General features: G+C 42.5%; 1 protein-coding gene across 2 annotated transcripts in view; it reads left to right on the top strand.

Moving 5' to 3' along the window:
* Positions 1 to 18,096, top strand: part of unc5ca (unc-5 netrin receptor Ca) — a gene marked incomplete at its 5' end in the record, with an annotated part of 181,060 nt that overhangs the window by 634 nt on the left and 162,330 nt on the right. The gene's annotated exons all lie outside the window — the stretch shown is intronic.

Below are 18,096 nucleotides of genomic sequence, written 5' to 3'. Positions count from 1 at the left end.
GAACAGTGCAGTGATGTTTTTTTCTTCTTCTGTTGGTTCGATTGATGCGTTAATGAGCTCCGAGCTCGCAGTTAAGTTCAGGTGAAAACACTGTGAAGGGCAGGACTTGGACTCCACGATTAGCCGACTAATGTCTTATTGCAGAGCGACGCCTCGCTGCCCGGATTGGGAAATTGATCAGAAGTCACAAACACTCACGGCCGCCAGAAGCGTATCGAGGCAATTATACGCTGCAAACCTCACAACAACAACAACAACAACAACAAAAACAGGATTGCTCAGAACAAACGCGCTGCAAACATCACAGGTGCAGTTGGAGATTAAATGGCACATGAAAGCACCATCATTCGCTCATAAAGAGAGATCAGTATTTAAAACACGAGACGATGAGGTGTTGTTTATTAGAGGCGCATCGGCACGATAACCCCCCGGGGAAGCATAGCAGGCATCTTAAAGTGATATTTCTGAGGAGTGACGTGCAGCCAAACGGTGGAGGGAACCCGCAGGTCTCGGTGCGGACTGAAGCCCGAATAACGAGGCGAACTTTCTGCCCGTCTCCATATTATAATTTCCATGTAAGAGCTCCGTGCGAGCCGCAATGTTGGCTGCTCCTCCGAAATGCTGACATATACGAAACTCTCTCTCTCTCTCTCTCTCTCTCTCTCTCTCTCTCTCTCTCTCTCTCTCTCTCTCTCTCTCTCTCTCTCTCTCTCTCTCTCTCTCTCTCTCTCTCTCTCTCTCTCTCTCAGGGACTTCCTCTGGTAGAACTCGTGCCCTGTTAACATGCATCCAAACGCATTAATGTCTAACCCTCTGTTGTTTTACCAAGTTGATTAATTCACCACTCCCCCCCCCCCCCCCCCCCCCCCCTGTTTGGCCTCAGTCACCTCAGAGGTTTGACCTTCTAACAGTTACGGTTTAATCTTTAGCCTCCATTGTATAACTAATATTCCATCTGAATGCCTCTCAGGGGATACAGTGGGCTGGCTCGTCCACACCACAGTGCAGTCAGTAAATTGGTGTCAACATTGCTGATCCGCCGAAGGTTTTTTTTGTGTGCTGAATTTGGGAAGTAATTGGACATGATTTTGCGGCCACCTTATTCTCTCGTTGCCCAGGGGAACAAGATTTCAGCAACACCCACCAATATTCATTATGACCGTTCTCATATAGGTTTACTGTTAAATCAATACGTTGCAATTTAGGTACACGAGTTGAGTAGGCTTTCACCAACCTCCGATAAATTGCAGCTTGGCAGTCGATTTGACTTTGGTGGAGAAATCGTATAATTGGAAACTACAACTTGATGCTTTTCAGGCAAAATTAAACTCCTCAATCTTTGTCCCTCATCCTGCCCCCCCGCCCCCCTTTTAAAAGTTTGTATCTCTGGTCTTCTCCTAGTTTGGGCTTGTCTATTATGTTCCCTGCTTGTTGTTTCTCTCTTCCTCCCAACTTGACTCGTGTCTGTGTGTGAGGAGTCGCTCCATTAGTTGTTCTATTGAATGGGGAAAACACACAAACATATTGACCCAACTGGGGGGGGGGGGGGGGGGGGTAGAAGGAGGGGGGGTTGCTCTGTGTACATAGCTAATCCTCTCTGTGCATCAGTGCTGGATTAAATTCCCCACTCTATTCAGGTCTTTAGTTCTGCTCATGCCTCATTGAGTGTCTTATGGCCAGTTGTTGCCTCCAGTTTAATGCTGCTGTGGAATATGTGGTTTGGTGTGGTTTAATAGCAGAGTTTGTTATTGAGGTCGTTGGTAATTATGTTCATGGTGATGGTGTTTGTGGAAATGATGCTGGCACTGCTGTGGATACAAATATTCAAAATGTGCAGATGTGAGAAAGGTTATTCCACACATAACGGATCCACATATTTTTTTTCAGCACTTAGTCATTTAATCTGGCATGTAGACATCTTGCTCCGAGCTTTGCAGCGCTATAGAAAGTGTGTTACACAATGGGAAAGTCTCGTGCACGCTCACGCACACTTGTGCACACACAGACGCATGTGCCCTTACAATGAGAAGAGAGTGCGTAGTTGAGATCCTCGAATGCCAGCTTGAGTGCGTGTGTCCGCCTTCCGACTAAGGCCCACCCTCAAGCCTCTTGGCCCATTAAAAAGCCATTAGCTGAGCCCCCTACATTTGATCTGGAATGAACGGGGGTGAAGACCACTCGACAAAGTCTGAAAAGTCCCCTTGTCTGTTATGATGACTAAACTGCATTGTAGCCATGTTCTACAACTCAGCTGCTGAACAGTGTTCCTCTCAAACATTCGCTGTGTTTTTTCGATTTTTGTTTGGCTGTTTTGGGTTCTAGTTACACGCGCTCGCGTTTCAGTGGCATTTTGTGTTTCAGCTCAGAAACCCTTTTCTTTAAATGAAACAGAAGCGTTTATTCTAGAATACCCTTTTCTCACTTAGTAGGTGTGTTTGTGTGAATCTGGTGGTGCAGAGTTGTGTAGCTGTACTGATAGTGTTCACACGAGGAGTGTGTGTATTAACTTGGCAGCTTAGTTGTCAGAACTCCTGTGGTGTGTGTGAGTGTGTGTGTGTGTTTCTGTGTGTGTTTCTGTGCACACGTGTGACAGAAAGGTCTATACTTGGGAGTGTGATTTTGTACATGTGTGTGTCAACTTGGCATCATAACAGCGCTCCAGCAGAGCTCACATGGTATTCTCTTGCATGTGTGTGTGTGTGTGCTCATTATGGCATTATGATATTGCCAGAGCTCCCCTGCTGTCTCCCATTATGCTCTGATCCTGTCCCATGGTGCACTGCAGCCATCCAGGTTTCAGTGCTTGTGGGGGGACGACGACGACTGGGAATTATTGGAACTAAACAGGCCAATTGTTTGGCCGCGCTACTCCAGCGGTTGGCCGAGCAGGATTTATGTGATCAATTTAATGCCATTTCTGTCTCAGGGCGAGAGAGCGAGAGGGGAGGGGGATAGAAAGAGTAAGAGAGGGGAAGCATGAATGGATGAGGAAGGGAGAGATCTCTCTGGGTGGTTTGTACCAGCTTTGATCACTCCACCAGGACTTGACAAGCGGACTGACTGCCATACACACACACGCACACACACGCACACACACACACAGACACACACAGACACACACACACACACACACACACACTCACACACACACAGACACACTCGCACACAGCAAGATAGTTCTGCAGTCAAACAATGCTGCATTCTGTCTGCGTTCTCTGCGTGTGTGTTTGAGAGCATATCGTGCGTGCGTTTGTGTGTGTGTGTGTGTGCTCAGCCAGGCGTTCACAGGAGTGTGTGAAAGGAAGTCTTTGACTGTGTCTGGGGTTGTTTTGTATAGAAGAGCCTCCTGCTGCTAGCAGCAGCCTAGTGGTGGCAGATTTCCCTCACCCTCTCTGCCTTCTTTTTTTTTAAATACATTTTTTTAAATTCTTGTTCCTCATCTGTACGTTTTATGAACCCTATACTTTAAGTGTGAGCAGTGATTATACGTTTTCTCCATCTCTATCTCTGTCCTCCAGTCCACGTCTTCTGTTCGCTGCTGAATGTTTTTTTTTATCCTGACCTTTTTTTCTCTTTCTCTCCTTGCCTGTGGCCTTGTATGTTCATCCATTCACGCAGTAGATTTAATGCTGGACCTTCTGTATCCAACAACATTTGTGTGCATATTATATATACGGTTTACTTGGAACACATAGCAATTACAGCTCGGCCTATTTCAAGAATCAAGAGCCGGAACGTGGGTTGTTTGTGAAGCGGCAGAGAATTTTTTGCAGCCATGTTTTTCTTTGAGGAAAGCAGAGATGCAATTCCGATTTAGAAGGCGCAAGTGTGGTTTTCAAAAGGCTTTGTCGACAAAGTGCGTCACACCGCTTGCACCATTTGCTATCTCTCCCCCTCTGCAGGGGAAAACCCGGGATGGAACATAAGAATGCGTCCTTCTGTGTGTGTGTGTGTGTGTGTGCGCATTTGTGTCTTTGAGCGTGCATGTTTACTCGAAAGACGGGCTGAGCTGGAGAAAAGAGGAGAAGCTAAATGTTCTGAAACTGATTCCCAGCGTCTCCTGCTGTTAGGCCTAATTCCTACTCAAGTTTCATGTAAAGATCTGGAATTATGAATTTTTCATGGCCCGCGAAACCTAAGGCCTCATTTGGTGCTCTCATTTCCAGGCTTTTTGTTTCAGTTGGTTTTGTGTGTGTGTGTGTGTGTGTGTGTGTGTGTGTGGGTGTTCTGAGAGAACGCCGTTTGTACCCAATCAATGGCCTACTATATAGTTCCCACTGGTCCCATGCAGTCCTGCACGGCAAAAACTTAAAAACCTATTTCGTCTTTTTAACCACAGATTTAGATGTACTCTTACTTCATTATCTTTAAAGTCATATTGTTAAACCACACTGCAAGATCAAAACACAAGTATTGCAGTAAATGAGCTGCATGATCATAATCATAGGAAGAAATTCACATCATCGTGGAGCAGCTAGTTCACAGAAAAATCCCAAAGTATTCTTTTCGACAAGTTAACTCTGAGACGCATTCTCTTGTCATGTATTCAGCCTACAGCCGGGAGAAGCAGGGCGTCTTTGATTCCCACAGTACACAGTTGGACTCGGTGAACCGAAGACACCGGGCCACCGATTTTTTGCACCGTTGTCCATCGTCTCAATTCCTCTTTCCTGCCATTTGTCCCCGTTTCTCTCAGCCTCTCTGTCCTGCTTTCTGTCCTTCCCATCTGCTACCTCTGACATTCTGCTTGCCTCTCTCACTTTTTGCCCCCCTTTTATTATTCTCTTCTTCTGCTACTGTCTCTCAGCACGCTGTCCCCTTTTCTCTAGTTAGATTTACACTGCTTCATTAGAGTGTGGCCCAAACAGTGGACATATTGTGGTGCATCTGAACGGGGCCCACAACCAGCTGGAGATGTGTGTTTGCGTGTGTGTGTGTGTGTTTGGTCACAGAAACATGGTGGAAACGTATCAGTCACACAAACATCGTTTCAATACAGATAGATGGAAAGAAAAAAGGGAAGGGAAGGAGACGGGTATAATGGAGCTCCATGCCATGCCAGCTGCTCTCCATTGAAATCTCACCCCGTATCTCTTTTTTTAAGGCCTTGCTTCTATCCACAGCCGGCAACTTAGGCTTTTCATGGTCTATATATTCTTTTTATTTGATACCGTAAAACCTCCAGTAAATAGCCCGGGCTGGTTTACTTGCTTCAAAACACAATGTGCAACACACTGTGCTTATTGAAGACAGGCGATTACAGGATAACGTTTTTTTCTTTTTCTTTCCTTTCTGTGTGTGAAGAAACCGACTTCTGCTTCTTCACCCCCCCCCCGTGTCTTCCTGTGTCTGTCTCTGACACTTTGTTTGGATTAATGCCAAAGCACCAATCTGCTGCGTCTCCAGATTTTTTGCTCGTGGCACTCGTATTAATGAAAGGCTGCACATTTGGTGATGTATGTATCATTGTTGAAGTATATTCACAGATTTCTGCAGTGCTAAACCTTTATGAGCCAGGGCACTGCACAGGTGTCCCCCCCCCCCCCCCCCCACCTTAAAGACACACAAATGCAAAAACAAACATTTCTAAGTGTGTGTGCTCCGTTCGAAAGAACAATTCTTCGAGTGCAGACACACGACCAGCAGATGGGTGCTTTGGCTGAGTGGTGTGTTTGTGTGAGCTAGAGCGTCTTATTTGTGTCACCATGAACATGTAATTAATCTCCCATTGACAAAAGACGACGTGCCTCAGCAGGGGGTCCATGAGGCGGGGACCCCGGGTCCTTTTTTGTTTCCACTGAAAGCTTGTTATGGGCATTGTCCTGTTTTGAGAGAGTGAGCTAGAAGAAAGACAAAATTGCAAAGAGGGACACGTTTAAGATAAGATCTTATAAGGAATGGAGAGAGTGAAATAGAATGAAGTTGGAGAGAAAAACAACTAAAAAGGAAGGTGTTAGTTTTTTGGATTGAGAATTTGATTGAAAACAAAGCTGCACTGTAAAAGCCCATTCAACTCCTGGTTGAGGGAAGATTGGGGAGAGGAGGAGGAGGAGGAGGAGGGAGCGAGGGGAGCGAGTGAGCAAGCGGGCTGAGCGGCGTTTGGAAGCCGCCTGAATTCGTCTCTCTTCTTCGTATCTTTCGCCACTACATTCTCTCTTTGTAACTCTACTTTTCCTCTCCCGCTCTCCTTTCTACATCTCCCCTTTTTACTGTTGCCCTTTTTCCTCCCCTTCACTCTTTCTTGCTCCCTCAATCCAACGCCTCCCTCCCTCCCATCCAACAGTAACTCTTACACCCCCCCCCCCCTCTCTCTTGCTCTCTTCATGCCAAAACTGTCTGGTAATCTAGTGGTCCATCTGAAAGAATATGCAAAAAACCTGAAACCATAATTACTATAATCACCACTGTAACTTTGTACCTCCTAGGCTTACGTCTACACTCTGTACGCACACGCTAACGCACACAAGTTTTGCCCGTTTTGAAAGAGTACATTGTAATTCTGTAGGATGCCGTGAAAAAAGTGGATTTAGCATGTCTTGTAAAAAGGTTTTTGGTTGCCTGTTCTCCTGCTGTAGACATGATGTAATTTACTGTCGTGTACCTTGTGTAGGCTTAGCAAAACAAGGGACTAACACACACACACACACACACACACACACACACACACACAGGCAGGCAGGCAAGAAAGCACAAAATCTACAGAAACATTCAGTTAGAGTTCATAGTGTATGATCGGTACAAAGGCACAAACACACTGTTGTATAGATGTGGGACAAGTCCTTTCACTTATTTTTGCTCCACACCGGTTGTAATAAGGAACCCGGTATATTTTTCTCCGCGGGTGACAAGATTACGTGTAAGCAGTTTGCTTTGATTCATTTGAGCACAGCATTCCAAGTGGCTAATGAATACCGGCAGTACTTTGCTGAGAAGGCATGTTTGTGTGTCCGTTGTGTGTCTGGATGAAATATCACATTGTTATTTCCCAGAATTATCCATGCACACAGCGCTTTTTTTTTTTCTTTCTCCTTCCTACTCCCCCAGAGGAGCACAGGTAGGAAGGCACTGTAGGTGGAGAGAAAGCGGAGAGAATAATGACTCTCCACATTTGCTTCCTGAAATCTTTTGTTCTGCGGGGAGAAAAAGCGATCGGGGTGAAAAAGGCAGGGAATCAGAAGAGCCAGGCAGAGGCAATGCTGAAGGAGTGGGAGGGAGATAGATAGTGTGACTTGGATATGGGGACATGAGAGAGAGATAAGGAAAGACTGCAGCGTTGGTAATTAATAACAGAGAGGGAAGAAATTTGATGAAACACCGCAGTGAAAAAGGGACAGCTGAATAATTTCGCTCCACTTTAATTTATAGTCATATAGAAACTTTGGTGTTTGCATCACCCGATTTTTGCCTCGAGAGGTCAGGGGCAATGGGATACAGACTCGATGCATTTAAAACAGATTATGTCCTGAAGAGCAGGTTGTAAGAGTTTATTGGTCTGTGAACATCAGGAAATACAGATAGATACAGTCGCTGTGAGCTGCAGTGCTGATTTCCAGTATTAATTGTGTGCATGTCATGTGATTGAGAAAGACATTCAGAAGCCCCTCTTTTCCTTCGACAGGACAAAGGGACAATGTGCCTGCCTGCCCAAGGCTAAGTGCAATAACTGAACTGTTTAAAACTGTAAAGTCTGGTTTACTTTGCTCAATGAGAGCGACATCCGGACGAAAGACAATAGCTGGCTTGACAAAAAGAACAAACAAAAAAAAGGTAGCTTTCCTTGGTCTGCGAGTCCGTCGACGAACACGTCTGAAGAAAGTTTGCTCTGTGAGTGGAAGCTACTAGTTGTATAGAAGTTTTTTTTATTTGACTTGATAAAAAAATGGATCTGCGAGTCTGTGGATTTGGTTGCCTTTGTTTCTGAAAGCAAGAGAGTGAATTTATTCATCACTTGTTGCCAAAGTCGGACTGCAGAGAATAGATTGTTTTCCTGCAGGTTCTACTTCTACATTACCATGGTGTGCACTTCATAGCTTGTGGTTTATTGCATGCTTTTGAACGTCTTTATTTGGTGTGCAGAGCTTGTTGTGCAGGTGTTTCCTATATAGAAATCACTTCAATATTGAGAGGAATAAGGAATGTGCAATATGAATAAAAACATGACCGGTCGCTCTGATATTGGTATCATATTGAAGGGAAATGCAAACCGACTTCAAGCACTTCACTTTTGAACCCTACTTCATGTGCAGATTCTTCATAACACAGTATAAAAAAAACTGACCAGATGGACAGCATAAATAACGAAAAGCAAATAAGATAAATCATTTTTATTTTTGAAATCAATTCAGTTTAGATTAAAAATTAGACTAAAATGTATATTTTCATTTGCTAATACATCAAGACACGAAAAGCCTTTTATTCAGTGGCCTAAAAAAATCCAGAGAGTCAACAGTTTGCCACCATCTTTAATTAGCACGGAGTCAGCTGCTGGTGCAGATACTCAGATATTACTTTTGGGGGAAACACTGTTTCCAAAGAGGCTTAAACTAAACGTGGTGATGATGAGGTCAATGGATAAAAGCTTTAGAGTTGTTTTGAATGATTGGGAGATTTAAGATCTTCTCTCCACCAACCTCTGAGTGAAAGTCATGTTTTATTACGGCCGCTCCACATTGTGACTCAGCAGTGCAGCTATTAAAGTACAGACCCACTGCCTTGTTTTGTGCAGTTTCGGATATAGGCTACGCTTTGTTTTCATTGATTCTCTCCCACACAAACTGTGTGTGTGTGTGTGTGTGTTCAAGTACAAATGACTTGTGTGTGCTAACTTCTTCTGATCTGAGCCCTCTGGCCCTCCGGGCTGTATTGTCTCACAACATTTATCGATGTTTATTGAAAATAAACCTTTGGATTGACCCTCAAAAAATCTCTCTCTTTCACTCTGTCTTACTCCCACTGCTTGGCATGTTTTAAATTCCCATCCTCAAGGATTTCTGTAAGGCTTTTAAGGCTTGTACAGTAGTAGTTATTTTTTTGCGCTCATTATGCAGTTTCTTGGAGGAGATCAGTGGCATTTTACAGTGCTTTTCATAATGCAGCCCTCTACCACGAAGTCCCACTTTGATGCTTCTATTTTGGTGACCATTTATACTCAAAAGGACACAGGCTCTGTGTGATATGATGTCCACCATGCTGTTATTTATTGTCTTGGAATGATCCGTTTTTTGGGATCCTAAATCCGCAGATGAACATGGCGAGATGAAGGGATGACACAATGACACTAGTTTGTTCCTCGCTAATAAATAACGTCGAACAATTTTCCTTTGATATTCTTCTGTAAACTACAGTTCTCTTGAGGTGTCCCATCATTATCTGTGTTTTTGGGAAAGATGGTCCCTGCTGTGATCTGACAGCTGATGAAATCTAGATGCAATTCAATATGGAGGTTTCACACACACACACACGCTTGATCTGAGAAGTGTCACAATGACGCGTCATGAAACGTTACACAAAGGAGGAAATAAAATGGCCACATATGTACGAAACAGACATTTCCCTCTTTCAAATGTAGTCCGTACACTGTGTTTATAACTCTTCATTCTTTACGAAGTAAAAACAAGACAACAAAATAAAATTCCTGGTCTTTTACCCAATGAATTTTACAGTGCTACTTTGATGTCGTAAACAACTTAGTCACAATGAGCAGCACTGCTTTTAATCAGAAGGGGGTTAGACATGTTGTTTTCCCAGCATCATTTAGCTCGAATGAATGCGTTTCTATCTGTGTTTGGATGGGTTGTTACAGCATCAGATAGCTCTTCATCTTCCATGTTAAACTAACTTGTATATATTTAGAAAACAAGTTGACAATAACAAGTATGAAGAGCCTTTTTCGAAAGAAATGATTGCTGGTTTTGAATGACGTAGTTCTGTAGTCACTTTCCCTCATGATGCAAGTGAACGCCCACCGCAGATGATTAAATCAAAATGAAAAAGTAGTGTGGCACATTTTACATAGAAATATAATTTACTTAATTCCATTATGGTGATGATTTTATGAAGATAATCTCTTCCACCACTTAAAGGCAGAGTTGGTGATATTTTAAAACCAGCAAGAGTACGATGGATTCCAAAAAAACAAATCCAGTCCCGTGTTGCCAACTCGTTTCCAGTGAAACTATCCGCACCAGCTCCAAAAGTTGAATGTCGCCAAGTCTGCAACACCGACAGCCCGTCCCTTCAAAAGCCTTTCCCCGAAAATGATTTTATTATCGTCATGAATGTAAACAACAAACATGGATATTGTTGGTACTCACAGCTGTTAAACTAGCAGCTTGTGGTAACAACCAGTGAGTGTAGGGGCAGCATACGTGAAGGTAGACAGTTTTAACAAAAGTTTCAAAAATGTCTTTGAAGAAGACCAACCCATGCCTTCAAGCACTTTGAGTCTTCACTTATCAAATTGAAAAATGGTGTGTTTTGTATTCGGACAATTTTGTCTTGAGGAATTGTGTTTTGTTTGTGGGTACGAGCTCTTGAGTCTTATTTGAGTTTTTGCGGCCTTTGTTTCATTCTCAGCCACAACAAAGCCCCAGCTGAGCTGTCTCTTCACAGAAATAATAGAAAAGATCTCTTCCTGATAGTCCCAGCAGTGACGAAAGTTAATTTGACACAACTTGCAGAGCCCATGATTTAATGAAGTGCAGTAAACGATCACAATGAGCCACAGGTGTTTCATATCTGCGGCTGTAATCCATTTCAGAGGGTTTCAGACTCAACTGTTCACCTCCAGCAGATATTCTTGCTTTTTTGTTGTTCTTTTTATTTACTTTTGTTGCCATCATCATCATCTCCCCGAGGCACAGCTGGTGTAGTGGTGCAGTAACGGTTTTCGGCACACAAACTGGCTCACTGTCCAATGACATGTGGCTCAATTGGCCTGCCAATACCGGGACAACACACACACACACACACACACCCACACACACACACACACACACACACACACAGTATACTAAGGGACAAGTGTATCTGCCCTGTTGAACACGAGCATACAAGGGGGTTTCCAGACATGGCAGCCAACACACACACACACACACACACATAATGGCACTGGATGGTTAGTTGGTAATTAAAGTAGGAGTGTGGACAGACACTGTGTCTCCATATGCAGTAGCTGTTGTGCCCTTGGCAGGTTTGGTATATCCTGTCACCCTCTAGACCATGTCTGATATTTTAGCAGTTGGGCGTTTCAGAAGGGCGGGAAAAGCCATCTGTACTGTTGTAGCAATTTGTTACCTTCAAAGTTTAATGCCTAATTATGTTTTTGACAAAATTCATTTTTTAGACATGTTTTGGGGTTGTGGTTATCATAATATGGTGATATAGCTTAAATGTTTTCTTTTCCTGGGCTTACATTACGTTATCTGATTTTATGAATAGCACAGAAGACATCATTCACAGGCCTAGTAGTACTGTACTCCTTGTGAAAATTCAGCTGAACCGTGTGTAAAAATTGGTGAAATGCTCCTTTTTTAAAGGTTTTGTTATTCTTATAACACCAAAAGTCATCAGAAATTCTTTGTTGATTCTTTGGGGGAAATTGAGTCACGTTCCAGTTGTTCCTTTTGAGAATAAACATATATATATGTGAGAAATATAGATTAATACAGAAGTTATAAGAAAGATTTAAATAAGAAATGATGTCAAAATGTGTGTATTGCACTACAATATATAACAACAACAATATTATATATATATATATATATATATATATATATATATATATATATATATATATATATATATATATATATATATAAGAAAGATATACAACTATGTTTGCTACAATATATTGCAATAGTATAAGAAAAAATGAGATCTATGATTAAGTGTTAAATTACAGGACTAGTATAAACAACAATATTACTGGAAATGTACAGTATTAATGCCGGAGTAAATTAGAGTATTGGACAGTTACATTATTGCATGTTATAAAGTTATTCAGAATTGCTCAGTTTAGATATAAATAAGTAAATGATGGTTATAGCTGCTGACAGGGGTTAAACAAATCCAAGTGCCAGTCTATTGACTCGGTGTCTGGCACTCTGAAGGAGACTAATGAGACATTTGGTCCAAAATATTGTGATGTTTGAATTTGTCTGCATTTTAAGTTTACATGTGCACTAATATTCTGACACCTACCATGTTTTGGATCATAATGGTGATGTTAACATGGGATTCAGAGCGACCAAGCCATTTATCTCAATGCTTACGGTAGTTGGGGGAAAAAAAAGGTTGCCTGTGTTGCCTGGGCTTGTGCGTCTTTGTTAATCCTTTTTAGGGATTCATAATCAACCTTGGCATTTCACCAGCATACTATAGAGCACTACATCAGACCTGGACATCTACCTCAAATTAATTGGTTGCAACTGTAACAGCTGCACACAATTGCAATTGTTGCTTACTTGTTGAAATGTGCTTCATGGCTGGTCCTCTGTGGCAAGTAGCCGTCTGTGAGCTATGAATTTAGCATTTTGAGCCAGTGGCATCATGTGTATGGGGTTACTTTTTCTGTGAGCAGATGAATGAGACTTGTGTCAAAGCAGGATTGTTTCACCACATCAAAAGAACAATAAATAAATGTCTGTGAGCCTCTCTTCGCTTTCTCCTCATCTCTGTTTCTCTTTTACACTGTCTCCTCTTCAATCCCTCTCATCTTTCTCCACTTTGGGCCTAGTTTCTTCCCTTCTCTCCTTCCTTTCATTCTTCCTGTTTTCCTTCCTTCCTGGGGGAAAGGGAGATTTAAACTTTAAACAAAAGACACAAGGAGGGAAACTTTGGAGAAACATTTGAAGTTTCCCCCCTTCTCTGATCTGAGAAATGTCATCCACACCCAAGGAACAGTTTCAAAAGAAACAGAAAGTAGCTGACTAAAGCCAGACAATGCCCACGGCTCTCTCTAGCTCCTCCAAATCCTTGTATTGTTGCTGTGGTTATTTGTGTTGCTTCTTCCTCTGGGCCCCTCCAGGGTTTTTGTTTATCTCCGCTCAGTGCTGAGGTCTTGTCAGAAAATGAGGGCAGGGCTGCTGTTTTGGCCCCAGGTCAAGTCGTAACTCACAAAAGTTTATGTTGTAGTTTGAAAATGAACCGAAACTCACGGCCAATGACAAACCTGTCAGTTAGTTCTGTGTTCAAATTCTGTCTTTTGTGGAAGCATCTGCACTGCTTTGCTGTGTTCGTTCGGTAGTGGGGAGCTGCAGGAGGGAGAACATGAAACGGAAACATTACCTGCTGAACAGACAGCAAGTCGCTCATCTCGAGTATCCTGAAATCACTTCTAGTTAGAGAACCATGAATATAAAGCCTCTTGTAGGCCGTTATCGATGTCATCCTTGCACGGCACCAGCTTACGATGTATTAACCATGACATAATGAAAATACTCCACGCCATATTGCCTTTTTATGGAGGTGATCCTAAATAGGAATTTGATTGTTAAATTTATTTTCTGTAAATGAGCAAAAGAGAGTGACTGAGCACGGCATTAAGTTTTAAGTGTTCGAGAGCAAACGTGTCACTCCTCGTTTCATCTCTGGCTGAAAGGCACCTATATGTAGCAGGGTTCAATCAGGAGCAGTCCTCCTCACTGTGCTGCTGTACAGTTTAAGTCCTTTAAGCTTTTAGTTCCATCACTTTTGGTCTTTAGAGCAGAGGAGGAGAGGTGTGTCAGATGAATTATTTACAGAGCACCGAGTTAAGATAACAAAATGCTTCAGGGTTTCAGACACACCGGTGCCATATACAGACGTTGTAGTGACCTGTGCATTCGAGATCTTAGGTGAGGGAAATAGCAAAGTCCTGATATCTTGAATTATATCCTAAAGGGTCTATTCATCAACAAATGACAACAAAAGATATTTTATTAAGCCACATCGAACCATGTAAAGAGTTTTCATTCCACAATGAGTCATCATTTCAGCAAAATATGCGTCTCTTAGATTTCTGCTTTCACCTTAAGGCAATCGTGGTGGGCAGTCACACAAAAGAAAACTACAATTTAGCAATTAGGGTATTGAACTTTGCAAAGAGATGCTTCTAAATCTATTTTTTTTCAACGAAAATGTGTTGCATTGCAGACATTTCATGGACAGATGCTGCAGTTGTAGTCTTAGTCCGAGCACTGTAGACGTCACAATGGTTGCAGACGTTTTTCCCTCAAGGAAATGCCACAGGAGCTTCAATAGTATCGGGTCGATAGGATGGCTAATGAAAAACAAGGTAACCACTTTAAAGTTGAGATGTCTTTTGAACTTCAGTCTTTTTTAAAGTGGTATTTCAGGTGAGGGTTCCCCTACTTTGTCTCCAGTCGATATCTAAACAAGACCCTCTAATCTGTGGAAACAGAACCAATTGTATTCAGGTTTTTGTAGACCAGGTGTTGCAACCAATTAGCCTCGAGGAAAATCAATCAAGGCAGATTTACCGTTTTCCCCATGTTGGGTACATACAATTGTTTAACACACACACACACACACACACAAATGTCTCGGAGGTCTGCTTAAGTCGACATTGAATCATCGAGGACCTTTTCCTGCTGGCTGCTTCATTGAGTGGATCAGACACACATATACACACACACACACACTGTCGCGTGGCAGTGTATTGATTCTCAGTGTTGTTCTTGTGCTGTTGGTTAAACAAGACAGTAATAATGGAGCAACATTGTTTAGTCTGCTTATTGAACTGTGAGTGGCCGACATTGATTGCTGTCTTCTGTTTTGGGAATGCGTGCGTGTATAATTTATGTGTGCGACTTTGACTTTGGGGATGAGTGTAGGTGTGGGCATCTCGGCGTGTGTGTTTGTAGCTTTGAGAAAGAGAAGGAGTAACTATGGCAGACAGGAAAGACTGAGCTTCTTTCACTACCTGCAGAAAATATGGAGAAAGGAAAGAGTGCAGAAGACAGCGAGGGTGAAAGAAATAATTAGTGAGAGGTAACGAGTCACTGAGGTGTTTGGCAACACTGTCAAGAGGCAGAACTTAGTGAGACGGACTACAGATGAGAGAGAATGAGGACGAGAGGGTTGCTGAAACAGGGTGGGAGAGGGAAGGGAGGAGCAGATGAAAAGAAAGGACAACGCAGGAGGTAAGGGGAGAAGCCACACGCTACATTTCAAGGCTTATATCAACTTCAGGAGCGTAACAGGAGCGTAGGAACATAAAAATCACTGCTGCATCACTCATATGTCTGATTCCAAAAATAGTGCTGTTTTTATGTCCTAGAGCTACAGCTGTAGTGAAATTTGGCCCTGATCTATACATTTCAGAAGTAATTGGTCCGGAGCTATTTCTCAAATATCAAACGAATTGAGCATTTATTGAATAAATATCACATGTTTCTTCTTTTTTTTTCTCTATCAGAAATGAACTGAAGTGTTTCAATACGTCTTCAACATGATTAACATATGACTTAAGGGTAAACTGCATTCATGTGCATTCATGAAGTGCTATCATGTGTGCTTCAACAGGATGAATTGAGCTCTGTGCAGTTCCAGTCACAACAAGCTGTTTTGATATTACGCAAGGTTATGCCTAAAGGCCTCCAAGCAGCCATGAATTATTCATGATAACTTGATATTGAAATTGGTCATTTGTTTCCATGCCAATGCGCTGTGAAAGGAGAAGTACAGAATGCTTTAGCACCCAATAAGCATCAATATGTTTTGAATGGACACTGGGAGCATCTACTATTAGGTACGTTTCATTATAATGAACAGACACTCTGAAGCACCTCGGACACTTCAGCGCTCCGCACGTCTCCGGCTCAGCGGTTGAATTGGTCTCTCTGAGCGGGAGATGCTTGGTCTGCATTTTCTGGTCTATCGTTAAAGCTCTTCCCGGTTTTTCTGTTAGCGCACACACATGCGCATGGTTGTGCGCGTACATACACACTTAGGGCAGGCACATGCAGTAATGCAAGCCTAAACACACTTTGTTGTGCATGTACATGAGCAGACACACATTCACAGCATAGCGACTGCTTGTTCCCATTTCCTATGCATTTTGAATATAGGGCAATGTGGTTGTCTTTTAAATGGAAATAAGTGGCTTATAGCTTTTCCCAAAAATATGAACAAACTCAGAAGATCTGTCTGTTTGAATTCAATGGTTGCATTTATTTGAAATTTTGGAACTGAATGCTCCTCGAAAGAAAATAATATATTGTTACAGCTATACTTTGGCGGTTCAGTGCAATTTCAGTTTTTAAATCATAAAAGGGGCTCAGTGTGGGGATGTTTGTGTGTGTGAGATAGTTCAAGATATTGTGAATATGCAGAAGTGTCTGAGAGAGAAAGATAGCGAGAGTCTGAGAAAGGGATTGTGTGTCCCCTTGTGTTGGTTTGTGTGCACCGCTGTTCCTCAGGCTCTCTAATTGGGACACGGGTTCTGTCTGTGCTGTGCACCAACCATTTTGATGTAAGTCCCACATGAGCATCGCTGTAAATCTTGATAATGGTATTAAGCTTGTTGAGCCGTCTGGGACTTTAGCCTGCAGTGTGCGCATGCAGACACGCGCTTGTACACACACACACACACACACACACACAAGCGCAGCGTGGCTTGGGCACTGCCAATTAATGTTGGCAGGACCCTCATGCTCATATACTGTACACTGTAGTCCAAACTCTGCCCATTACCGTTGCACAGACGGACCTTTGTGGCACTTACGACAGCTGACTACCTGCTATAAATGCATTTCAGAGAGCCATGGGTATATAAATATACATACACGTGCATACTGCACTTCCAGAAATGCAGCATTGAGCTCAGTCCAAAGTTAACGGCTTTATGCAAAATCAAAGTGCTGAATGTGTAATACATCAGCGCATTGCAGACATATTTCAGGTACTTCAGCAGCAGTAGCTTATTAAAATGCACATCAAAATGATGTGACGGTCAGATAAAAAGTGAAACAGCACTCTATGCTATGGAGGCGGTTAGACGTGTTCTTTTGTGGAAAGTGTCACAGCAATAGGTATTGTCCTGTCAGCATATGCTGTGGGCGACGGAGCGAAATTACGGCCTGTCTTGATTGGTTTGAGCAGCTGTATTTGTACAGTGAAGGTACTGAGAAAGTTACGCCACCGCAGCAGGTTCCAGACATATTGAGGCTAGTGGGAGACATCATTTTATTTGAAGCCTCTGCCTTCCAACTCAGTGGTTTTTGTACTTTTTGGGAGACAATTGATCCAAAAGCAGCATGATAGCTGTAACTATTGTCAGTGCAAATGAATGTAGAGAAGCGTCCTGCGCTGTTTTACAAAACCCATAAAGAAGTGACTTGAAATGAAGGTGAAGCAAGTTCATCTGCATTGAAAAGCAGTCGCATTATACCATCCAGCTGGCTGATTCTGTCACTTTGTTTTTGCCTTTCATGAATACATAAACCACCGGCTTGTCGAGTCATTGCAGCATTAAGTCAAACTGTCTGAATTAAGCTCATTTGAAGACATTTGAAGTCAAATCGCATTAAAGCACTGGAAGGCGATTTGGCTGGTGCATCTCTTTGATGTAATGCAAATGTATCCGTCACTTACACCTTTTAAGGCAGTGAAATTACCTCACAGCAAGCTCCTTAATCTGTTTATTTGTTTTGTTCGTGTTGTTGATTTGGAACAAGTCATGTCATGACGGGTGGATTTTTTTTTTTCTGACTCCAGGGAAATTATCTCCCAACATAGCAAACATCATTTGGTTTGGTATTGTAAGATGCACATCATAAGTCTGTATAAAATCACGTGAAAAAAACAAAATGCGGTGCATTTCAAATGACACGAAGGCTGTTTTGAAACTATGTAAGCAGTCTGTCCTCTTCACTCCCTGCAAATGCAAATGTTGTACCAGCCAAGTGCTGTAAAAGCTAATGAGAGTAATGGGGTCTGGTGTACTCAGTGATGGGCTCAACATAAAGGGAATATGTGGGGGTAAGACGTACTGTAATATATGGGAATAGATGCCTGCAGCTGTTCGTGCTGGCTCCGGCTCAGTTTATGTCTCCATCTCTCAGAACAGATGGAAAATATTATGATGCTGATGAT

This window comes from Melanostigma gelatinosum (assembly GCF_949748355.1).
Source record: "Melanostigma gelatinosum genome assembly, chromosome: 6".
Classification (NCBI taxonomy): Eukaryota; Metazoa; Chordata; class Actinopteri; order Perciformes; family Zoarcidae; genus Melanostigma; species Melanostigma gelatinosum.
This window is presented reverse-complemented; position numbering and strand designations above follow the sequence as displayed.